This window comes from Geotrypetes seraphini, chromosome 5, assembly GCF_902459505.1.
Source record: "Geotrypetes seraphini chromosome 5, aGeoSer1.1, whole genome shotgun sequence".
NCBI classification, from domain to species: Eukaryota; Metazoa; Chordata; class Amphibia; order Gymnophiona; family Dermophiidae; genus Geotrypetes; species Geotrypetes seraphini.
The window spans coordinates 23,691,813-23,718,203 of NC_047088.1; positions in this window are offsets into that span (position 1 = coordinate 23,691,813).

Sequence of the window (26,391 nt, forward strand, 5' to 3'; positions counted from 1 at the left end):
TAGTGATGACATGAAGGCTGCCGGTCAGGTGGAGAAGGCTTCCTCCAGGGCAAGGCAAATGATGGGTTGTATCCGTAGAGGTTTTCTCAGCAGGAGACTTGAAGTTATGATGCTATACAGGTCCATGGTGAGGCCTCATTTGGAGTATTCTGGAGACCACACTACCGGAAGGATGTGCTGAGAATCGAGTCGGTCCAGCGAATGGCCACTAGGATGGTCTTGGGGCTCAAGGAACTCACGTATGAAGAAAGACTGAATAAATTGGAGCTGTTCTCACTTGAGGAACGGAGAGAGGGGAGACATGATTGAAACGTTTAAGTACATCACGGGCTGTATCGAGTCAGAAGATGATATCTTCTGCCTCATGGGACCCTCGACCACCAGAGGGCATCCGCTGAAAATCAGGGGAGGGAAGTTTCATAGCGACTCCAGAAAGTACTTCTTCACCGAAAGAGTGGTGAATCATTGGAACAAAACTCCCACTGCAGGTGATTGAGGCCAGCAGCGTGTCAGATTTTAAGAGAAAATGGGATATTCACATGGGATCTCTAAGGGAGTGAAATCAGGGGGGTGGGTATTTGGAATGGGCAGACTTGGTGGGCTATAGCCCTTTTCTGCCGTCATTTTCTATGTTTCTATGTAACTTGAAACAGTCAAGTTTTTGGGATATACCCTATGAATATCAATTAAATAAATCTGTATGCAATAGAGCCAGGGCACGCAAATCTGCAACCTAAATATCCATTGTGAAAACACAACTGGCTGGAGGTTCTCCAGGACAGGTTTGGCAACCAATGAACTCTGATGGAAGCTTAAAAAAATGTTGTTGTTGTTAATAACACCTTTTTCCCATTAGAGCTGTGGCAACATGAAAAATACATTTGAGACAGACGAAATAGCATATCTTGACAGTATGACTTAAGTAGATTTCCTATTCATTGAACAGATAAATGAAGCCACTACAATGTGTCGTAGAAAGTGTAGTCTGGACAGCTGCTTTATTACCTTGCAATATCCTCAACAGGAAAGAGTCTATTGCGGGTAACCACCGTCAAATCCAGTTGCCAGGTAGGAAGTCATCATATCCCTTCCAGATCCTTGGATGCACCCCCTTTCACATTATTATTATTATTTTTTTTTTTTTTTTTCATTTCAGAAATACAGATCTGAGGGAATGTGCTGTCTGCAGCTAATCATGCCTTTCTCTGCTAGAGAATCAGAACTCATGAAGGCAAAGGTGACAGCACCCAAAATTGGAACACGATGAAGAAAAATGTGGATTATGCAGGGCCCTATTTCTTCCCATGTGAGGATTTTAGACTTTAGTGATTTATCTACTTTGTCAGTATTTGCTGCTGTCTGTTGCTCCTGGAGACACAAGCATCTATCATCAAAAAAAACACAGTAGGCAGCAGAAAAAAAGGGAAAAAAAAAATTCTGCTAAGCGCCCACCTTAAAGCTGAGTGGCACCCATCAAAAATTACAAATGTGTAAATTTGAATCAACTGGATGGACAAAACAGACCTCAGGATCTGTTGCCCCCAACCCAACAATGTACAGAATAGGTTACTTGTTTATAATCATCAGTCAATTCTGTTCTGGACTCTACTGAATAAACATGTTGGGCCCATTTCAAAAAGTGTTAACTGTGCAGAACAGATTCCTACTCAAACGTCCTTGAGTTGGCTGTCGGCTGATATTCAATAGCGCTTAACCTGTCAATACTGCTGAATGTTGACTCGAACTGTCCAGATTGAGCCCTGGAAGTGGAGGAGCAACTGGGAGTTATACACATACCAGTGATTCTCAGTACCAGTGTCCACATAGCTAAGTAGCCAGATAGGACCACAGAAAATGCCACCTAACTTTGGTTGCATAGCTATAAAAGTGCCAGCACTGAATATTGGCCAAATCTTCCTTAAAATCTTGGTCAAGGCTGGAATAATCATCTGTTCTCCCCCTCCCCCTCAACAAGAGCATACCTCCTTCCAACCCCCACTCATCCAGAGCATAGGTCCCTTACTGATAACCCCAACCAGAGCATAGACCCCTCCTCCTGATCCCCCTCCCACACAAGAGAACATAGGGTCTTTTCCAACCCCACAGAGCAGTCCTTATTCCAAACCACCAATGAGTTTCACCCTCCCACCCCCATATATTCCCCCACCCCCAGGCCTACCTTAATGTTCAAGGTGGTCTAGAGGTAAACCAAGCAGGAATGAACCAGAGTCACTCCAGTCAATGCTGGCTGTGGGTGCAAAATGGCTACCATGACCACTAGTGTTAGTATTGCAGTACTGTTCCTAAGAGGTCAACCTTTACTTTGTAAAGTAGTAACATATTGCTTTATAAACTTTGGGCTAGATTCTTTAAATGGCACTATAATCATTGGCTGCCTGTAAAAATGGTGTCGGTCATGTATCAATCATGTTACAGTAAAAGAAACTCGGATATGTGAAATATCAATAATATAATGCACCACGCTTTCACAAAAAAATGATGATGTCATAAACAAGTGTAGGCAGTGCTGCTTCAGTTTGAAGGGGTGTATATTTCAAAAAATGGAGGAAAAAGCCTCAGACAAATGCCCTCCCACCACCACAATGGTGGATAAAGGTGGTTGGGTGATAACCTCACTGGCAAAAAAAACCTCCATTGCACTCCCTAATAAATAAACTGTAAGCAGGGCTGTCTATGCAGTTGATAGATGAAAAAACTTTCAACTTATCTCTATTGATCGGTACACCGACGATGGCCAGCGTTTCACCAACTTGCTGCCTCAGGGTGTAACAAAATCCGATCAAACTTTTAACCGGGACGTAGAAAACGTCTCCTCTGATGTATTTTTATAAATACATCCAACATTTTTTTTTTTAATCGTCCAACTGTACATCCAGCCTTCTGATTGCCCAGACCGCTAAGTAGTCCATCTTTATACCCCATTTTCGTCAAAAAATCTGTCCAAATCATAAACATCTAGAAAAAGACCTTTTGGGCGCAGGAGGGGCCAGAAAAGTGATGGACTGGACATCCAGACATGGCACCAGAGTAATGGGGTATCTTACTGGGCACTTCTGTAAACTTCACAGAAAGGGTACCACATACACATCTCACTACAGCTCCCTTATAGGTCATATTGAGCCCCCAAAACACCCCCAGAATCTACTAATCCACCTGTCTACCACCCCAATAGCCCTTTTGGCAGCAGGAGCCACTTATATGGCAGTACAAAAGGATTTGGGTGGTGCACATTTTTCACCATGAATGCAGTGATTACAGTGGCTTATGGGCCTGGGTCCTCCTCTCCATGGTTCACTAACCCACCCCCAAGACCACTTAAGCCACCTCTGTGCAGCTCTACTAGGCTTTCCTAGGCCAGGCTGCTGGGTGCTGATGTTCTGGAGACAGATATGTAAAGTTTGTATTACGATTTTTATGGGGGGGGGGGCAGTGATGACTGGAGCAGTGTGTGGGGGTCTGTACTTTGTGTCTTCAGTGCTTATCTGCTCACTTTGGATACCTTTTGTGGACTTAAACCTGGTTTTAGATGGCCTAAGTCACAATGTCCAAGTTCCGTCTTGGCAGTGTTGTTAAACTTTCAGTTATACATGCAGTACGACTAAGTCTAAGACGGCCCACGTCCCGCCCAAATCCCACCCTCGACACTCCTACTGACACGCCCCTTTTAGCTCTGGTCATTCAGCAACACTGTGAAGGCCTAGGTCATTTTTAAATACGTCTAAAACCCGGTTCGATTATCTTTTAGATCTTGTCTTTTAGATCGTCCAAGTGCCAATTTAGGCCGGTTTTTAGACCTTTTTCTGTTTCGATTATGAGCCCCTTAGGATGTCAGAATGAGGGCTGAAAAAATGTTCAGTGTTCTCGATCACCTCCTGCTACCTCTGCAATTATATGTATTCTGGTCCTCAATCTTCAGTAGCTATATATACCTGATTAGTTTTCCTCTTATTTCTCCTAAAAAATAATTTTGTTACATTAGCCAGAAGGGTACAGAAAGTTCAGCTGCTAACGAAAGACTGAAACAATCCCAAATCTCACCTTCTTGAGATGCTGAGACTCAAATAACTAAAGTATAATTGTAGAAGAATATGTACTATGACAACCTAAAGAGAAGGTTTCACTATAACCCTCCCCACGAAATCTTCTATATCCAAACTGCTCAATAAGCTTCCTTCAGGCCCTCAGAGGTGCCACCAGATGTTCAATAATATCTCATAGCAACTGGCTTTACGCCCCCTATCGTCATCGGGTCATTAATTTTTAGAGATTTTTTTGTGCAATGCTATAGTTTGCTTGTGTGTTCATTCAATAAATAGTTAGTAAAATTTGTTACACTTATCTTGGGTGGTTCAGCCAAGAGGGACAGAGTATAGTGCTTCAAAAGGATTGATAGTAAGGAGTGTTTACCTGTGTTTAACCCTGCCCGGTTCGGGTTTTCGGTTTTGCCGTGCTGATAGGATGACGTCAGCCCCAGCTGAGTTGTAGAATATTTAATGAGCTCCAGTACACGCCGCGGCCATCTTGGATCAATTATTTGGGTGGCCACGTCGTATAGAGTTACACAGTTTTGAGGTAAGCTGCACTATTAGTTGTTTGTGGTTGATGTAATGGGTTTTAGAAGTATCTAATTTAAGTTATGCTTTATTGTAGGGATTGTGCCCTGAGGAAACCCGGATAGGGTGAAACATGTTGGCAGTACTCTGTCCCTCTTGGCTGAACCACCCAAGATAAGTGTAACAAATTTTACTAACTATTTATTGAATGAACACACGAGCAGACTATAGCATTGCACAAAAAAAATCTCTAAAAATTAATGACCCGATGACGATAGGGGGCGTAAAGCCAGTTGCTATGAGATATTATTGAGCATCTGGTGGCACCTCTGAGGGCCTGAAGGAAGCTTATTGAGCAGTTTGGATATAGAAGATTTCGTGGGGAGGGTTATAGTGAAACCTTCTCTTTAGGTTGTCACGAGACTCAAATAACGGCATTATTTTTCTCATTTTATAGTGGAATGCTTAAACACACATAAAATACAATATCACACACAGTATGTCCTAATTTCGGATAAGACTTCTCTATAGCACAAATCTGCTGTCACTAATAGCCGTCATTGATTATTCAATTTCTATAGAAAGAAAAAAAAAAAAAGGCATCGGGTCAGATTTATTGGCACGCTTAATGCATGAGCCTATAAGAAAGTGTTTGTCCCTAATTTTATAATCTGTCCTTTTGTAATTTGTTTTGTTCTTTCTCAATAAACTTTACCATATATTTTATGAAAAGCAATCAGCGTTACTGCTGAAAGACAAAACGCGACCAAAGTAATTTATGTACTCCTTGCCGGACAATGTTAGAAGGCTATTTTTAAGACAATAAAGATGCTTGTACTGAGAAACAAGATTGCAGACTTGATGCCACAAGCAAACACTTCACACAGTAAATATTTGATACAATTTATTGAGCGTCTACTTTGTCCTGTTCAAATGTTCATCATTGCACATCCCTTTGATATAAAAAAAAAAAAGATGACAGCAGGAATTCGGGGTTTATGTGTAAAACAACAGTCATAAACTTTCTCCGTCTGATATTCAGCATTATTAAACCAGCCGGAAACTGCTCCTGGCCAGTTAAATAGCGCTAAGGCCCGGATTCTTGAACCGGCGCCCATGACGGGGGCCGCCGGTCACTTGTCAATCATGCATTGGTGCCAGTTTTGGAATCACACCCACGAAGACACTTTAGGCTCCCTAGCACCACTTCCGGTGTTGGCCACGCCTATTTTGGTGCCTACGTAGGTGTGATTCTGGCACTGATTTTCTGGTGACGGGATAATCGTGTGCCAGACGCCAGTGTGATGACAATCCAGCGCCAACAATTCGGCGCATGACAGAAGCACGCGGCGGAAAAAATAATTTTTAAAGAGCTCCGACAAGGGGTTTGAGGTGGCAACCCCCCTCACTTTATTGGTTAGTGTTCGAACTGCCTTTGCCGGGGGGGGGGGGTGAAACCCCCCACATTATAGAGAAAATGGAACTTTTCCCGAAAAAAAATCAGAAAAAGTTCCGTTTTCTCTATAATGGAGGTTTCCAACCCCCCGAACCCACCCCCAACAGCAGCGTGAACATTAACCAATAAAGTGGGGGGGAGTTACCACCCCAACCCCCCCCATCGGAGCTCTTAAAAATGTACTTTTTCCCCCATGCGCTTCTGTCTTGTGCCGAATTGTAGGCGCTGGATTGTCAGCGCGCTGGCCTCTTGCGCGCCACTGACTATGAACCGATTTTCTAGGTGCCAGCATGTGCCTCAAATCTTGGTTAAAAATGCCATTTGGATGGCATTTTTAACGGAGGTATGGGAGCCTACCAGTGCCTAGAAAATCAGTGCCGGTTCAAGAATCTGGGCCTTCGCTGGTTAAGTGCCAATACAGCATGAAATGGGCACTGCTTATTAGCACTTAGCAGCTAGCCTGGTTACCGGATATGTTGCACAACACAGCCGGTTAATGCCAATATTCAGCGGCTGACCAGTTAAATTGAGCAGCCAGATCTATCTTCGGCCGTTATAACTTAGCCAGCCAGCTAATGAATATCAGCTTAGCCTGCTATATTTTTAGTGGCTAAAACTAAAACTGAAAACTCTATGTCGGTCACCAGATATGGCCCGACATTGGATTTCCTGGTTTGCCACTGACTGCAGGAGTCGGCTCCATTAACTACCATAAGAACATAAGAACATAAGCATCGCCTTTGCCGGGTCAGACCATGAGTCTATCATGCCCAGTAGTCCGCTCCCACGGCGCCCCCCCCCCCCTAGGACCATGATCTTTTACCTAAAACATGTTATTCCCTAATCATTTAATACCCTTCAATCCCCCTTTCCTTCAGGAAATCATCTAATCCCATTTTGAATCCCATAATCGTACTCTGCCCCACCACCTCCTCCGGAAGCGCATTCCAAGTGTCCACCACCCTCTGAGTGAAGAAGAACTTCCTAGCATTTGTTCTGAATCTGTCTCCTTTCAATTTTTATGAATGCCCTCTTGTTTTTGTTGCCCCCGCTAGTCTGAAGAATCTGTCCCTCTCTACTTTCTTTATACCCTTCATGATCTTATAAGTTTCTACATGTCCCCTCTAAGTCTCCGCTTTTCCAGGGAAAAAAGCCTCAGCTTCTCTAGCCTTTCAGCATATGAAAGGTTTTCCATGCCTATTATCATTCTTATTTCTCTTCTCTGGACCCTCTCGAGTATCGCCATATCCTTCTTAAGGTACGGCGACCAGTATTGAACGCAGTACTCCAGATGCGGGCGCACCATCGCTCGATACAGTGGCAGGATAACCTCCTTCGTTCTGGTAGTGATACCATTTTTGATAATGCCCAACATTCTGTTCGCCTTCTTTGAGGCCGCTGCGCATTGTGCCCAATCAAGAAGAGAATGATGTGGAGCTATGAAACTTACAAGTTATTCTAGTTTTCGTGACACTTTTCGTTTTCATGAGGCAAATGCATCTAGTAAATGGGCACAAGTATAGGGAAACCAAGCCATTGTGACATCACCGATGTAGGCTCTTAGACATTGGTAGAATGAGGCATTATGACATCACAGTACGAGGGGCCTCTGAAAAGATCTCAGCTCAACCAAGAAGAGCCATGAAACTTATATGTTATTCCAGGGCTTCAAAGAAGGTTTGGATAGGTTCCTAGAAGATAAGGGAATTGAGGGGTACAGATAGGAGTAGAGGTAGGTTATAGGAATAGTCAGGGACCACTGCACAGGTGATAGGCCTGACGGGCCACCGCGGGAGCGGACCACTGTGCGGGATGGACCTCTGGTCTGACCCAGCGGAGGCAACTTCTTATGTTCCACACTTTTTGTGACACTTTTTGTTTCATTTCATATCATTGTCTTTTCAGCAGTCCCTCGTTTAAAGTACAGTTTAAATCTTTATATGGTCTATGACTTTATTTCCAGGGTTTATAATGATGTTATATGCTTTCTCATCCCGGCATAATAATCTGTGCAGTGTTCCTTTGCTGTAGATAGGTGTCGTGAGAAACAAGTTTGAACTTTCATTTCCCTTGTGAATTCCTTCTAATATTTGCCTGAATATTACAAAGTGAGTTGCACAGCTCGAATACCAGCAATTTTATATCTCAAATGTCAGATTAATATTCCTCATACAGAACATTTGCAGAGGATATTTTTTGATTCTTAGTCAACCTCAATGATTGCCTATCATCTGTGGATTCAAAATTAAAAAAGTTAATGAATCTTTGCGTGTCACCTTGGAATAGAATGTCAGATTCTAAATTCACACCTTTTAATTAGTTTTATGATAAACAAACAAAAAAAAAATCATAAACCCAATGTTCTTGCTGTAGCAGAAAATCCCCTTTTATGCTTGCATGGACAACACTGACAATTACACAAAATAGTTGTTTGCTGAGTTTTGCCATTGCTTTAGATCAGGGGTGTCAAAGTCCCTCCTCGAGGGCCGCAATCCAGTCGGGTTTTCAGGATTTCCCCAATGAATATGCATGAGATCTATTAGCATACAACGAAAGCAGTGCATGCAAGTAGATCTCATGCGTATTCATTGGGGAAACCCTGAAAACCCGACTGGATTGCGGCCCTCGAGGAGGGACTTTGACACCCCTGCTTTAGATACATGTACATTTGTGTTACATCACATTTGTTTATTTACAGATATATGGATGGATTGTGTCACTCAGTTGGTCACTGACTCATAGCAACATGTGTGCTGAGGATTCCACCCTGTGATGTTTCATGGTAGAGTATAGGTGTGGTTTGCCATTGCCTTCTTCTACACAGTTTGTGACTCCACTGTGTTGCTGCTGCCCAGTGTGGAGCCCCTTGGCCTATGGTGCCTGGCATTCCCAGGGAGTCTCCCTGCTTGGCTTCTGATGGTGAGGGTGAGCCTACTCAGGGTGGCCAGGCCATAGGCCATTTATAGATATATATCTCGCATTATCTCAGTAATCTAAGAGGTCCAATCTTCAAAGGCTCCTGCCTAGTTAAACCCTGCCAAGATGTCCATCTTACAATATTCAGTGGCACATTAGTGGTCAGTGGTGCTGAATATTGCCTGTGACTACCCAGGCACTGTCCTCGTAGGCCCTGATTCTATAAAAGGTGTCTAACTCTTAGGCGCAGTTTTTGGTCAACCGCTAGGCGCCATTTATAAAACCACACTTAGCAGTGCCTAAGGGCTCCTTTTCCTAAGGTGGGCTATGCTTTTTAGTGCGCGCTAAATATTAGTACACGCTAACCATGTGTTAAACACTAACGCATGCATGTTAGTCTATGAACGCATTAGCAGTTAGCACGTGAGTAGATTTAGGCACTGGTAGATTTTGAATCCTTAGGTAGTATGGTCTTGGTTCTCCAACCGGCACCAATTTTTTAGGCGCTGGAAGGCATCCAAGCTCAGTAAAAAACGCCATTTAAAGTTTGAAGGCTCCTACCAGCGCCTATAAAATTGGCACTGGAATTGTGCCTCTATAGGTGCTTTAGGCCACCTAACGCAAATGTAGGTTTGCCTAATGCCGGAAGTGATGTTAGGTGGCCTAAAGTGCCTATAAAGGCACGATTCACATCAAAGGTAGGTGCCAAAAATGTAGACCTGGAAAACCCTGGCCTACGTTTCCGGTGCCCACCTTTGCCCGAGGCGTGATTGTGTACCCGGCACCGTCACATGAGTGACGATAGTGCTGGTTATAGAATCCGGACCACTGACATTCAAGCCGGGGTTTACTTGACCCAAATGAATACGCCTAAGGCCCTCTTTTGCTAAGGTGCACTAACCGATTAGCACACACTAATCAATTTAGCGCACGCTAAACGCCAACGCGAGCATGTTAGTCTATGGATGCGTTAGCGTTTAGCACATGCTAATTCGATTAGCACATGCTAATCGGTTAGCGCACCTTAGTAAAAAAGGGGGTAAGTCAATCCATACCCTGTATCTACTCTCTGAGCGTCTTACTTGCCAGTAGGCACCTTGGTGTAGACACCTACCTTGAAGTGGTAGACGCCAACCGAGTTATTTTTTTTAAATGGAGCTTTCAATTATCAGCAGTAATTAAATCAATTAAAAAACTTAAGTTAGTCTCTCGATTGTCAGCTTTGAAATGCCAAAGCCACAAAAAGATGGTATACGAGTCCCCGTTCCCATTCCCTTTCGTAGATTAACTAGGTGCACCAATCTAAGCATCTAATGCAGGGGTGCCCAATACGTCGATCGCGATCGACAGGTCGCTCGCTCAGGTGACCCCAGTCGATCGCAGAGCGGGTTCCCTTCTTCCCTTCTCTTTTTTCCCCTCCTGACTGGCCCGCTCCTGAATTCTGCTGCTGCCGCTGCTGCTCAACATTTTTTTAAAAAACGGCTTGGAGAACTTATGCTCCGGGGGCTAACGTGTGCTTGTACCGACTTCCCTTCTCTTCCCTCTGAAACCTGAAGTTATGTCGGGGGGGGGGGGGGGGGTGGAGAGAAGGGAAGCCGGCACGCACATGTTAGAGCCCCGTTCGCGGGCTAGAGCGGGAGACAGGTCAGTGAAGCTTGCGATTTGCTCTTCTTGCTGCCAGGTCCTGCCTACTTTCTGTTTCCTCAAAGGCAGGACCCGGCAGCATTTCTCCCAATAGGTTGATCATGGGCCGATCAGCCTTCCTCTCCCCGACCGTCAATTCTGCCGTTGGAGAGGAAGTTCTGGCCAGCTTTTTTTTTTAAAATTTTATTGTTGGTAGATCATTTTGACTTGGTCATTTTAAAAGTAGCTCACAAGCCCAAAAAGTGTGGGCACCCCTGATCTAATGTAGGCATCTTTTATAGAATCAGGGCCTTAGTGTCAGAATAGTCTGGGGGTGGAGCCAGAACTTAACCGCTAACCTTCTAAGTAAGTTGATAACGTGAAGGCTGCAAAAAGACTTTATCTACTGAGCTAACCAGGCACTGATTTGAATATCATCCAGGGTCTGATTAACTTCCAGGTGACAACATACAGCTGGATACTCAATGTCGGATCCTGGAAATAGCCCTGCATTGAATATACGGGGTTAATTCAGCCTGTGGCTGTTAGCAACTTTAAAAAACCATTGATTGTCACAGGCTGAATATTCTAACTGGATAACAAATGAACATACATTGCATTAGAGATCTCTATTCCGCCATTGCCTTGTGGTTCAAAGCGGATTACAAAAGAATTACGAAAAGCGAATTACATGAAGAAGATATCTAGTCATTTCTAGAGGAGATATTTATTTATTACATTTTCTATACCGTTCTCCCAGGACAGCTCAGAACGGTTTACATGAGTTCATTCAGATACTCAAGTCTGTCCCAGTGGGCTCACAATCTATCTAACGATAAAGAGTAGATGTTGTTTTGGGGAATCAGGAAGGTATTGGGACATGGTATTGGGAGGTGGGAAGGAGCTAGCGGTATTAAGTCATTTGCAGAAATTTCTTGAAAAGTAGAGTCTTCTGAATGTTTTGTAGTCTGGGGGGGTCATAATTAGTAGATTGGAGATTTGGTTGTCGAGTTTTGCTGCTTGTGTGGCTAGGAGGCCATCATATAGTTTTTTCCGTTTGACTTCTTTGATTGGAGGGTGCGTGAATGGAGTGTGGTTTTTCCTATGTCTAGTTGATGTAGTTTGGATGAGGCGGTTGTTCAAGTAGGTCGGGCTATCGCCGTTTATGGTTTTAAATAGTAGACAGTAGAATTTGAATAGTATTCTTGCCGGAATACACAATTAAAAGATTAAAATAACAAAAAATCCAATACAAATAAAACACTCTGAAATGCAATTAAGACATAAAAGAATTTATAAAAATCCAATACCAAACAATAATATCTTCATTAAAACACAGTCACCTACACACTATTTTACTAACAGTGCGGCCATATACAGAAAAGGAGACCTGCATTAAAAATTTTTTACTAGCAAACAGTTTTATATATGAAGGAAAAAGCCTGCTTAATAAGATGTACTCAATCACTTTCTTAATAAATCCAAATGACCAGTTTGTTTCAGTTCATCTGACAATGCAGTCCATTACGTTGGCCTTGCTACAGAAAACATTTGTGAGCAATGTTCCTCTACATTCGGTCCTCGAGGGCCGCAATCCAGTCAGGTTTTCAGGATTTCCCCCAATGAATATGCATGAGATCTTTTAGCATACAATGAAAGCAGTGCATGCAAATAGATCTCATGCATATTCATTGGGGAAATCCAGAAAACCCAACTGGATTGCGGCCCTCGAGGACTGACTTTGATACCCCTGCGTGAACGGTCTAAACCTAACTTCATAAACAGATGATATGCCTAAAAGTCAATCATCCTGAGACCTTAATGCCCTAGCGGTGTAGTGTACTAGTGCTCCTACTATCCATTCAATCGTGTCCGACCCTTGGATACTCTGTAGGACAGTCCTCGCCATGCTTCCCTGTTTTGAATGGCTTCTTTGTTCATTCCCGTGTCATTCTTGATGGTATCCAGCCAACGGTCCTTTGGTCTCCCCTGCTTCCTTTTTCCACTGGCCATTCCAAGTAGCACCTCTTATTCTACTGGATTCGCCCTTTTACGAAGCCACGTTAGCAGTTTAATGTGTGTAATAGCGCGCGCTAATTTGCCGGCCACGCTAGCCGCTACCGCCTCCTCTTGAGCAGGCGGTAGTTTTTCAGCTAGAACGGGGGTTAGTGCGCGCTAAAAAGGTGCATGCGATAAAGCCGCTAACCCGGCTTCGTAAAAGGAGCCCATAGTATACAAAGTGAAATCATTTAATTATGTAATTCATTTATTATAATTGGAAATAAAAACTATGGGAGGAAGGGAAGAGGGGAAGGGTACAGGGGGAGTGTATAGCGGTATGAATAGGTAATATGGAAATATATTTTGGAGGAATGATAGAAATATGTATGGAATATTAGAATTTTGAATGTAATTGTAATGAATGTTTTATTATATTGTATTATTGTATATTTATTTGATTCCTTCAATAAAATGTTTTAAACTAAACATAAACATTAAAAAAATCATTTATATCCTGCTATTGCCAATAGATGGTGACGGGACTAAAGCGTGCTAGACAATCGCGCGTGGACAAAGGAGCTCAGACAAATGCGTGCAGGATGTCAGCGCACCGGATTAAAAGTTAAATTTAAAGCGCTCCAAGGGGGCATGTGGGAGGACCCCCCCCCCCCAATTTACTTAGAAGTGTTGGCGCTGCTGTTGGGGGTGGGTGGAGGAACCCTCCCCCCACCCCCCCCACACACACTTTCAGAGGAAACTGTAATTTATCCCTAAAACAGGGAAAAATTACACTTTCCTCTGTAATGGAGGGGTTCCCCCGAACCCCCAATGACAGCACCAACACTTCTAAATTAACTGGGGGGGTCCCCCCCCCCACACACACCCTTAGAGCGCTTTAAATTTAACTTTTAATCTGGCGTGCTGACGTCCTGCACGCATATTTTGAGCTCCTTTGTCCTTGCGATTGTCCCGCACACTTTCATCTATGAACCCAATAGATAACTCTATTGCGAAAGACATACAAAGCCATGAAACTTACAAATTATTCCACACTTTTCTTGACACTTTTCATTTGGGTGCCTGGAGGGGTTTCCAAAACCTGGCAGTTTGTCTGTGTTTTGGAAAGCCCTGAGCTCGGGGCTGCATCTGGAGGGCCCCTGCACATGTGTAGACGTTGACGTGATGACATCACACACGTGCGCTTGAATGTGATGTCTTTGCATCAACATCCATGCTTGCATAGAGGCCCTCCAAACGTAGCCTGAAGCTCAGGGAAGGAGACACAGGGTTTGTGTGGAGGCAGGGCTGGGGGCGGAACACGGCAAGGCTGGGGGCAGAATGTGGCAGGGCTGGGGGTGGAACCCGGCAGGACTTGGGGTGGAACGCGGCAGGGCTGGGGGCAGAATGTGGCAGGGCTGGGGCGGAACCCAGTAGGACTGGGGATGGAAAGCGGCAAGGCTGGGGGCAGAATGTGGCAGGGCTGGGGGAGGAACCCGGCAGGACTGGGGGCGGAACGCGTCAGGGCTGGGGCAGAATGTGGCAGGGCTGGGGGAGGAACCTGGCAGGACTGGGGGTGGAATGCGGCAGGGCTGGGGGCGAAACACGGCAGGGCTGGGGGCAGAATGTGGCAGGGCTGGGGGCAGAATGCGGCAGGACTGGGGGCAGAATGTGGCAGGGCTGGGGGCGGAACGCAGCAGGACTGGGGGCGGAACGCAGCAGGACTGGGGGCAGAATGTGGCAGGGCTGGGGGCGGAATCCGGCAGGACTGGGGGTGGAAAGTGGTAGGTCTGGGGGTGGAGCTTGGCAGGGCTGGGTGTGGAAATCTGGTAACCTTCATATTGATAAAATATTTAAACTTTTATGACTGTATTCTTTGAACATTAAATGTATCCCACAATACGAAGGAAACACACAATCCCACGGGTAAAAATGTAACCCAAAAAAGAAGAGGGGGAAGGGACACAGTCAATCAACTCCAGGGTCAATCAATTTATTAAAACTACATAAATAACTGATATACTCGTATATATAACATCCTATATAATAAAACGCTAGCCGCGCATGCGCACTCCTATCTGCGTGTTCCATGATCAGTAGGTCTGTGGCCACAGGAGTGCGCATGCGCGCTTAACAGACCCCCACGTTCGCAGCAGCAGAAAACACTCCTTTGCCGGCTCCCCACTCGGCAAGGTTTTTTCGCCGGTCTGACCCTCCCATCCCTTCCTTACGTCTGACGGCTCACGTCTGACCCCTTCCCTTCCCACGGTCCCGACTACGAACCTGGCGATTCCAGCAGTGTGTGCAGCAGTCTTCAAACGCTGCTTCGGGCCCTTCTACTGCCCTGATTTGCTCTGCCGCGTCTCTGATGATGTCATCGGGGACGTGCCAGAGTAAATCAGGGCAGTAGAAGGACCCGAAGCAGCTTGTGAAGACTGCTGCACATGCTGCTGGAATCGCCAGGTTCGTAGTCGGTACCGCGGGAAGGGAAGGGGGAGGGCCGTAAGGGACTAAGGGAGCCAGATAGACCGCAGGAAGGGAAAGGGGGGTAGAAGAAACGCTACTGCTGCTGCACAGGGAAGTGGTATGGGGGGAGGGAAATGGAGGGGGAGGGAATGCTGCTTTGGCTGCTGCACAGGGAAGTGGTGGGAGAGAAATACTGCTGCATAGGAGGCAGGGAGAGAGACAGATAGATAGAAAGACAGACAGACAGACAGACAGCGGGAGGAAGGGAGACAGAAAGAAAAGAAGAAAGACACAGGGGCAGGGAGATACACAGAAACACAGACAGACAAAGGGGGCCAGGGACAGAGACAGACAGAAAGAAAGAAAGCGGGAGGGAGAGAGAGACAGAAATAAAGACGGACAGACAGACAGACATATATTCTAGCACCCGTTAATGTAACGGGCTAAAATACTAGTCTACATATAACAGTGCAGGCATAACAAGGAATCTCTCAATCCTCTTTCATAATTTGGTTCGTAATTTGGCCTGGTTTGAAATTTCCAACTATGAAATGCTATAGAATTGAATTTTATCTTCATTCTTATTAATTTAAACAGGGTGGGTCAAAAGGAGGTATACAGTGATCCCTCGGTCATTCGCGGTTCGCTGTTCACGGTCCCGGTCATTCGCGGATTTTCCGACCATGAATGATCGGGCAGGAGAGGACAGCCACAGCGGCAGGAGAGGACAGCTGCACCGCCGGCGAGTGAAGGAAATCACCAATCAGGCCTGACTTTAGTGCAGGAAGAGGCGGGCAGAGCATACCGTGAGTCATTTCCTTCACTCGCCGGCGCTCCGGCTGCTCTCACCTGCCTCTCTGGGTGCCCTCTCCTATCTCCCCTACTATAAACCGTATTCGTGGTTTTTCAGCATTCATGGGGGTTCTTGGAATGGAACCCCTGCGAATATCGGGGGAGTACTGTGCAGTATTTATTCGTTTTTAGTATAAGTGGTTTACATTCAGGTACTCATGCATTTTTTCCTATCTCTTCTGGTGGGCTCAAACTCTAATGTATGTGGGACAATGGGGGGATTAAGTGACTTGCCCAAGGTCACAAGGAGCAGCAAGGGATTTGAAACCACAACCTCAGGGTGCTGAGGCTGTAGCTCTAAGCACTGCGCCACACACTCCCCATTAGTTCTTTCTATTGTACAGGTAACTGATACAAAACTTCACACGAATGTTATTTGTGACACCTGTAAAGAAAAAGAAATAATGAATAAATACTGCATACTTATGTACTTTTGGCCCACCCTGTAGTCAGAAGCTTTGCCAAATTACATATATGGATTTTATTATTGCAATTAAAAATTTCTAGCAAACAATCGTATACACTAATTCAGATTTGTTGTTTCATTGGTGCTGATTCATAAAATTAATGGAGCCATGCATCATTGTTATAAGTGCTACAATTTCCTTATTTTAATGGTCTTTATTTAGTTCCATGGTTATGGAATAACTTGTCTATAGACTTGAGAAAAGAATAATCATATATAAATTTTAAAAGACATTTAAAAGCACATTTTTTTCAATTGGCTTTCTCAACTTGAAGAATTGACCTTGGGAATGTGATCTGTGTTTATGTAATGATTAATTTTGTAATGGAAAATTTTTAGTTGTATGTATTAGTCATGGTTCATTGAGATTTGATTGTTTTATTGTTTTACCATTAGCATTGTTATTATTGAGATGTTTGTTATAATATTTTATGGAAAAAAAAAATGTTAACTTTTGTTCTTATCCTTTCCTTTCCTATTTTTAAATGGAGTTCTTTTCTTAATAAATGTGAACTACACATTGTAAACCGCTTGGATCCTTTTAGGCTGTTATGCGGTATATAAAGTTTTTAATAAACATAAACCCCCGCGAATTTGCAGTTCACAAATCACAGACACAGTAATTTGCGGTATTGTCTGACCGCCTCTTCCTAGTACTAAAATCAAGGTTACACCAATCAGATAGTGTGTCAAAGCAGCTCCTGATTGGTGTAACCATGACTTTAGTAACAGGAAGAGGCGGTCGGAAAATGTGTCCGGCTTCGCAAGAACAATTTAAGCACCCGCCGGCACCCCAGCTGCCCTCTCCTGCCTTTGATCAGCTGAAAAACCGTATTTGCGGTTTTTTTGAAATTCACAGGCGTTCCTGGAATGGAACCCCCGCGAATTTCGGCCAACTGGATGTCCCCATGCTCTTGATCACCCCCGCGAAGATTTATTTGTTTTAAAAATTTATATACCCACACACACACTCCTGACGCCCCCCCCATGAAGATCATAAGCAGGAGGGATGCCCATTCCCTCCTACCTCGGCCCCCCAGATTCCCCATGCCCCTCTCCCTGCCCCATAGCTGAAGAAGACAGCAGGAGGGATGCCCAGTCCCTCTTGCCCAGCACGCCCACCTCTCCAAAATGTCAGAACAAGAACGTGCGCTGGTAGGGCTAGTCTCAGTTAGGGTGCTGTCTTAGACCAGAGGGCCGCCGCGTGAGTGGACTGCTGGGCATGATGGACCACAGGTCTGACTCAGCAGTGGCAATTCTTATGTTCTTATGTCAGGCCTTCCCCTTCCCGGTGCATCCAGGGATGCACTGGGAGGGGCCTAAGGCTCTGATTGGCTCAAGCACTTATGGCCCCTCCCAGGGGCCGGTCTCTGAGCAACTCAAATGATCTACATATTTCTTTGTATTTCTTTATTATACAAATAATAAAGGAGACATGATTCTTTACAGCAATGCCAGCTTTTCCAAGTCTCAAGCAATTGCAACTCTGGAAGAATCTCTGTTTTGCTCAGCAGTGACTCATTTTAACCATAAATCCACATGTGGTCTTTAATAACTGGGTAGTTTTAAAAGCTGGTCTCACAATATTAATGTTTCCGTGCTATACATTTGGAAACACTCCGCCTGAAGCAAAAACAAATTTTATTACTAATTATCATTTATAATCCAGTCCTGCATGGCAGTAAGGTCCTTTAATTGTACAAGCGAAGGCAGCAGGTTAAGTCTATAATTCATTCAATATCACTTTGGAACTTGAAAGGCAAATGAACAAATATAATTTAAGCTTCTAATGCAGTGGTATCACTACATTTCTCGGACGCTGGAAAAAAAAACATTTCTTGGAAATGTCTCCAAGGAGAAATATATATTCATCTTTAAAGAAACCACAGGAACCCAGATTATAACATTTTGTGTGTGATCTTCTGTGTAAGGAGAATGTGAGGAGCTAATCTTGAATCCAGTCCTGACTGTTTAGAGGAGAGTTTTCAAATGATTTTACCAAGTGAAAATGAATGGCTGAACAGTGAAATGGAACGATACCGTTATGAAGAAAAGCTATAGAAGTTAGGGTTCTTCAGCAGGAAGAAGAGACAGCTGACAGGAGAGATGGTAGATGTCTATAAAATAATGAGGGAGAGGAACAAGTAAACACAGACTGTTTCAAAAAGTACAAAAAGTGGGAGACACTCCATTAAAGGGTCCGTGGATTAATGGCCTGCAGTAATGTTGCTATGTGAGTCCTTATTGCCACCCATTTTTTTAGATGGTAAGGTCCATATTCTATAAATGGCACTGCTTTTTTCATCCTGCTGCATCGCTCTGTTTGTAGATTACTGCCTACTATTTTTCATTCTCAAGCCTTTGAGAGGATTCATAACGCTTTATTTGGCTTTGATCTATTTGGGATATTCATGTGAAGCACATGAAATTGAGTTCATCAAAACCACAAGATTACAGAGGGCTGATTCACAAGTTTCTAGCAATTGTTAAGACTCCTGATGAAGGCTGTTTAGGTCGAAACACAGACATTTCGAGTCTTTATTTGAATTGAATAAAATTTTCTGGAACCCAGAGGTTGCCTTTGCTGTTTTTATTTGGGATATTCATGTGTCACATGAAATTGAGTTCATCAAAACCACAGGCTCTGATTGGCTTACACTCCTCCCCTTGTATTCCGGGATACAGAGGGAGGAGCCTAAGGCCCTGATTGGCTCAGGATCCTAAGGCCCCTTCCAAGGGGCAGGGCTTTAGGCATCTGAGCCAATTAGGGCCTTAGGCCCCTCCCATTGCATCACATGATACACTGGGGAGGGAAGCCCCACCATTCAGAATCGGTGAGCCTATGAGCAGGACGGATTGAGCTTCCATCTTGCTCCATCTCTGAGAAGGTTTTGGGGGAGGTTTGAGGGTCAGCGGGGGAGCTCTGGTGGCAGGAAGGAGTGGGCATCCCTTCTGCCATTTTTTTTTGGGGGGGCGGAAGGTAGAGGGTAGAGGATGTTTTGGGGGGCACCTGGCATGGGAGTGGGCCTTCAGAGGCATGAGGGAGTGGGCATCCCTCCTGCCATTTTCACTGGCACAGGGGGCCATTTCATAGTGTGGTTCATCGGGGAGGGAGGGCTGTCATTGGTGAGGGGTGCTTTTTTTTTTTTTCATATGGGACAGATAGTTTGCATGTGTAACATACACATCTGTGCCATTGGGAAAAAAAAAAACCCAGGCTGACCTATTGGTAACACAGTTACCGACAGATCTAAACTGTCGTTTTTTTCCGACAGCTAAAACCCCTGTTTTATTTTTGCATAGACAAGCGATGTTAGTGCGTCAGTCACTTGACTACTTTGCATGGGGTTTTAGCTAATGTGCAAGGCCGGAACGGAAAATGGGTGATCAAGGAGAAAAATATGCGGTGAGCTGTTTTGTGAATCAGGTCGGTAATAGCGATCACCACTAAAGCTGTTAGTGTGGATGAGACTTCGGTGTGCTTATATCGTGGACATTTTTCTGCCATAATCAAACATTTAAGAATACATCCAGAGCACAATTTAGACACCTGGGGCTAGACCTGTTTTAACAATGAATAAGTACCAAAAAGGTGCCCAAACAGACCAGATGGCCACTGGAGAGATATAAGTACTCCTCCGGTGGTCATTGACCCTCCCACCCCTAAAGAAGTGACTGAAACAGTACATTCCTGCCTGTATAACAGTTTCAGATGTTATAGCCAGTCCTAGTAGAACAGGAAGCAGGTTCCTGGAGTAGTCTGATGGGCAATATAGTGAACCAAAGAGATGGGACCTCGGGCCCATACAATACCTTAACCACTACCCTTGTAGTGGGACGTGAACCTTCAAAACCCCAGGCTAAACCCACTGTGCCCACATTTAACTGTCACCTGTAAGCATAAGGACTATTATAGTGGTGTACAGTTGGGAATAGTGGGTTTTGGAAGGCTCACCATGCAATATAAGGGGGATATGATGAGATGTGTAGCTGGGACTTTTTATGTGAAGTTCACTGCATGCCCCCCTAGAGTACTAAACTAAAGTAAACTAAACCTTAAGTTTATATACCGCATCTTCTCCATAATTATAGAGCTTGGCACGGTTTACAAAAGCTTAATATAGGAAGGAATAACATAATTGGTTTGGAGGTTGAGTACAAGGGGGAGGAGAGCATCACGTTTAGGTAAAAAGCCTAGTTTTCGGGTACTTACGGAATAGTTGGAAGGAGCCCTGATTCCGTAGTGGGGCAGTAAGATTATTCCAAAGCCCTGTGATTCTGAAGAAGAGAGATTTTCCCAAATTTCCCGCATAAATAATAATAATAATAATAACTTTATTCTTCTATACCGCCATAGTCGTGAGACTTCTAGGCGGTTCACACTGAAGAGAGCTGGACAGTCAGCGAGTTACAATATGTAGAAGTCCGGGATACAGTATATAAAAACTTACAAAAAAGCATATAGAATCTTACAAAAGGTCCGGGATACAGCGTATAGAATCTTACAAAGAGCATATAGAGTCTTACAAAAAGGTAGAGAGATATAGCATATAGAATCTTACAAAAGGCAGGGGAAGGATAGTTTAAGTTTTTGGATGGGCCTGCTGGTGTCAAGACTCGAGGAGTTCCAAGATAGTGGGATTAGGGGAGGGAGGATGCCGTGTTGGATCTTAAAAGATAGGCAGGCAGATTTAAAATGAACCCTACTGCTCTGCTGGTATATCTGTATGTCCAATCTACTAAAAATGCTGACCCCCTCCCCCCCTCCTACATCCCATAGGCTTGTTCTGTGCAAATTTTTTAGGTCATTTTTTTTTTTTTTTTATAAAAGGATCAAGAAGATAAGACATGGTGAGCAAAAACACATCCATTAAAAAAAAAAAAAGAAAGAAATAGACATTTTGCAGTTTGAAAATGGGTATGTTTGGTGCTGGATTTTTGTACATGTTTTGCAAATTTAGACGTCATATCAAAAATGCCTCTCCATGCTTAGAAAACTTATTTTCACTACAGTTGCAACGGTGGAGTTAGTTCAACAGGAAAACACCTAGGGGGATGGGGTGTGTGTGGAGGGGGCAACAGGACAAGATCAGAAACCACATGCATACCGATTTAAATGACCAGCTATAATTCAAACACCCAACAGCTTTCAAGTCCTGCATCCTTCCCATTTGAAAACTGCGACAAAGACTGTGGGTCTGAAATGCGCACTGACCTTACATGAATATGAGAGCTCAAATATATTCCAAGGCTGCTGAAAAGAAATAATAAAAAGGAAAAAAAATAGAACAAAACAAGATAAATCAAATGCACTCAAAAATCTTATACAAAGTACTTTAATACCTTTGAAGATTTCACTTGGCCATTAATAGATTATTGTAAATATTAAAAATATTCTTCCCTGTATAAAAATTTTAAGACATTAAGGGGGGGAGGGAGGGTGGGTATTTTTGATTATAATTGAAACAAATCATTTTCATAAATAAATAAGGGAGGGGGGTAATATTTTATATTATGATGAACAATTATAGGATTTCAAGTGTATTTGAATGCTTAATTGATAAATGTCAATATTGTACTTGATTTAAGATTTGAAATGAATAAAGATTAACCCTTTCAGGACCAAGGGACATATTTGTCCCATAACTTTAAAATCCTATAAATTTTGATTGGGATAGTCTACAGTTCTAAATTTGATATGTACGGATTCCATATGATACTGCCTTTATGTAAACAAACTGGTTCCGACATTCATTCATTAGCGTCGTTGCCAGATTGACGAGAAGATTCACTTGCCACACTGTCCATAAGCCAGAAGTTTGATTTAAAAAAAAAAAAATAATGATATTTCACAAAAAAAAATCAATTTTTTGGCATCTGCAAGCCCTTTTTACCATAAAAATGTCGTCAAAACCACAAAAATTGGCCTCCTTATGGTCCTGAAAGGGTTAAAAAAAATAAATAAATAAGTTCTGATTTATTGTTTTATGGATATGTGTTACTCTAAAAAAAACCCTTACAACTTACTTTCTTGAATTGAAAACAACATTTATAAATATCTGGAGGATTTTGCATTGTATTCTGTTATATATATAAACCTAATAGACCCCACCCTCCTTTACTAACGCATAGTGTGGGTTTCATGCCCGCAGCGGCAGTAACTGCTCTGATGCTCATAGAATTCCAATCAGAGTCGGCGCAATTACCACTGCCACCAGCGCTAAAATCCGCACTACGCTCTAGTAAAGGGCGGGGAGAGTTTTGAGATCAGAAAATAGGACGCTGTTAGATGCAAGAGTAAGAGACAAAATTAAGGGGTCCTTTTACAAAAGTGCGCTAACTGATTTAGCGCATGCTAACCGCTGATGCATCCATAGACTATGGGCTCCTTTCACTAAGGTGCGCTAGCGTTTCTAGCGCATGCAGGATATTACCGTGAGCTACGCGGCTAGAACTAACGCCAGCTCAATGCTGGCATTAAGGTCTAGTGCACGCGGTAATGTAGCACGCGCTATTCCATGCATTAAAGCCCTAGCGCACCTTAGCAAAAGGAGCCCTATAAATCAGTTAGCGAGCGCTAAGACGTTTAGCGCGCCTTTGTAAAAGAGGGGGTAAGCATGCCTCCACTAGAAAGTCTTGTTTTTCGATTGCGGGTCCGGCGCTTTGGAATGGTCTGTCCGAAGCAATACGATTTTGTAACTCTGTACTGCTATTTCGAAAATGACTTAAGGCTTAGCTTTTAGCTGTCCTTCTGACATCCAATAAAATGTTTGAGAATGACTACAGTTTTTTTGTTGAACAATGTGAACAAAGCTGATTGATGTTTGTAATGTACTGGAAAATGTGTGGTAAAAATTTGACCTGTGTATGTTTACTTGTAAGCTGCTTAGGAGATAAGCAGATAATAAGTTCTTTAAATCCTATATAATAAAACCCTAAGCGCGCATGCGCACTTAGAGTTTCGTGTTCCCTGCCGCTGTGTTTTCTGATCCGTGGCCAGATTCTATTTTAGAACGCGGTGGCAGGGAACACTCTGGACACTCCCCTCCTCCTGCCCTCAGTCACCAACCGCTGGAGAAGCGGCCGCCCCGATTGCCCTCCGTGGCTGTATTCGGCGGCGGTGGAGGCGGCTCTCAGTCCTTCCTGCCAGACGTTGCTGGAGGAGCGTCTGTAATCTTCCCGCAGCGAACCCGGGGGGGGGGGGCGGCTGACGTTGCGCCTTAGAACCCGGGCACGAGCTGGCCATGGCTCTCGGCATAGGCCCGAAGGCGGGTCGCTGAACGCAAGAAAGCGCCCAGTGGCTGGAAGCCTTCGTCAGCCCGTTGAACGCAGGTACGGTGCACGGCCCCCTCTGCTTCTCGCCTCGCTCTGAGGAGGGGGGAAGCCACGGACCTTTAAATGCTCTGGGTTTGGAGCTGGGGCTCAAAAATTGGGGGACATGTGAGGGAAGGAGGCTTTACTAGCACCCGTTAATGTAACGGGCTTAAACACTAGTAAATAAATAATTTACTAGTATATAATTTACTAGTATACTAGTATATAATTTACTAGTATATAATATACTACTATATAATATACTAGTATATAATTTACTATATATACTAGTATATAATAGTATACTATATAATAGTATAATACTATAGTATATAATAGTATAATACTATAGTATATAATAGTATAATACTATATATACTAGTATATAATTTACTAGTATATAATTTACTAGTATACTAGTATATAATTTACTGTATATTGTTTGTGAAATATAGATCCTCTTTGTGCTAGTAAAGCCATTGCATCCTCATTTGTGTCAAAGCAGAGCGGTTTCATAGACTATAGAAACACCGCTTATACAAAAAAGGCGTGAATATTCCACACACAATTTAATTAGATATGATGTATTTTATCCATCAGCATTTCCATGTATATTAAATGTCTCTGTCCCCATTATATTTCACAGGGAAACAACCCTGGAACAGCCAAATGAAGCACTAATTGACCACTAAATGAATAATAAGGGACATGTGAGACTAGTTTGGGATTTCGCTCAGGGACCCATTAAAACAAAATAGTGGTCTTAAAGTAGAAAAACTGTGTGCAGTTGATGCTTCTAACCTTTTGAGTAGGCTTAACAGTCTCGCTATAAAATGCACTAAAATTCTAGCAAAATGCATGCAACTTGCTAAATGCAGATGCTGAAATCTATCTGTTATATTACAGTGGGGGAAAAAAAAAAAAAGAAAAAGAAATATATTGATTGGAGCAAATGGAAAGATAAGCTCAAAAGCCTGTTGCATTGTTTTATTTTGAAATGCCGGTGCATAAGAAAATATCTAAGGAGACAATTTTCAAAGTGACTTAAATGTCCAGAAATGGCTCGTGGCCATTTATAATTGCATGCTTGGAGCTAACCAGACAAATTCAGTGGCATTTCACTGGATAGTTAGAGAATGACACGAGGACAAAATTTTCCCCGTCCCCGCAAGAACTCAATTTCCTCGTAACCATCCCCACGAGTTTTATCCCTGTCCCTGCCACATTCCTGTAAGCTCTGCCACAATCTCACAAGCCTCAAACACTTATGATTTTAAAGCGTTTGAGGCTTGTGCAGATGAGGACGGAGCTTAGGCATTGGTGGAATGAGGCATTATGACATCACAATCTGAGCTCTAGAATGTTGCTACTTAGGATTTTAAAGAGTTTGAGGCTTGTGCAGATGAGGACGGAGCTTAGGCATTGGTGGAATGAGGCATTATGACATCACAATCTGAGCTCTAGAATGTTGCTACTTAGGATTTCAAAGTGTTTGAGGCTTGTGCAGATGAGGACGGAGCTTAGGCATTGGTGGAATGAGGCATTATGACATCACAATCTGAGCTCTAGAATGTTGCTACTTAGGATTTTAAAGAGTTTGAGGCTTGTGCAGATGAGGACGGAGCTTAGGCATTGGTGGAATGAGGCATTATGACATCACAATCTGAGCTCTAGAATGTTGCTACTTAGGATTTTAAAGAGTTTGAGGCTTGTGCAGATGAGGACGGAGCTTAGGCATTGGTGGAATGAGGCATTATGACATCACAATCTGAGCTCTAGAATGTTGCTACTTAGGATTTTAAAGAGTTTGAGGCTTGTGCAGATGAGGACGGAGCTTAGGCATTGGTGGAATGAGGCATTATGACATCACAATCTGAGCTCTAGAATGTTGCTACTTAGGATTTTAAAGCGTTTGAGGCTTGTGCAGATGAGGACGGAGCTTAGGCATTGGTGGAATGAGGCATTATGACATCACAATCTGAGCTCTAGAATGTTGCTACTTAGGATTTTAAAGTGTCTGAGGCTTGTGCAGATGAGGACGGAGCTTAGGCATTGGTGGAATGAGGCATTATGACATCACAATCAGAGCTCTAGAATGTTGCTACTTAGGATTTAAAGTGTTTGAGCCTTGTGCAGATGATGATGGAGCTTGCAGGAATGGGGCAGGGACCAGAAAAGAACTTGCAGGGATGGAACGGGAAAATGAGTTCCCAGGGGGAAAAATTGTCCTCGTGTCATTCTCTATGAAACTGAAAATGCCTGATTAGTATTTAAGCCAAAACCAGTATTTTGTGGAAGGATTCAGCACTTGGCTGATTAAATTATATACCAGTGGGCACATTATATAAGAGTTTATTTTTTTTCATTCAAAGAACAATGGATTAGGGCATATGCTGAATGCAAATTACCCAACAAATTCCTTTCTCTTACCTTGGTAACAAAATGTGTGCTACTGTCTGTGTAGCTCCACCGTGTGTTATATCCATGTGTTCCCTGAATGGATATGTCAGTTCCACCTTATGCAATAACACATTATTTATGTGGGCATGCTATATTGGTTTTATTTTTTTAATTTGAATGTGACATTTGTGGGCGTTATCCCCTAAATTCTATAAATGGCACTCAAAATTATGCACACAAATTCAGATGCATTCTCAGTTTGCATACGCAATTTATCTGCATAATTATCAGATTAGAGATACTAATGGTGTGTTAACAAACAGGGC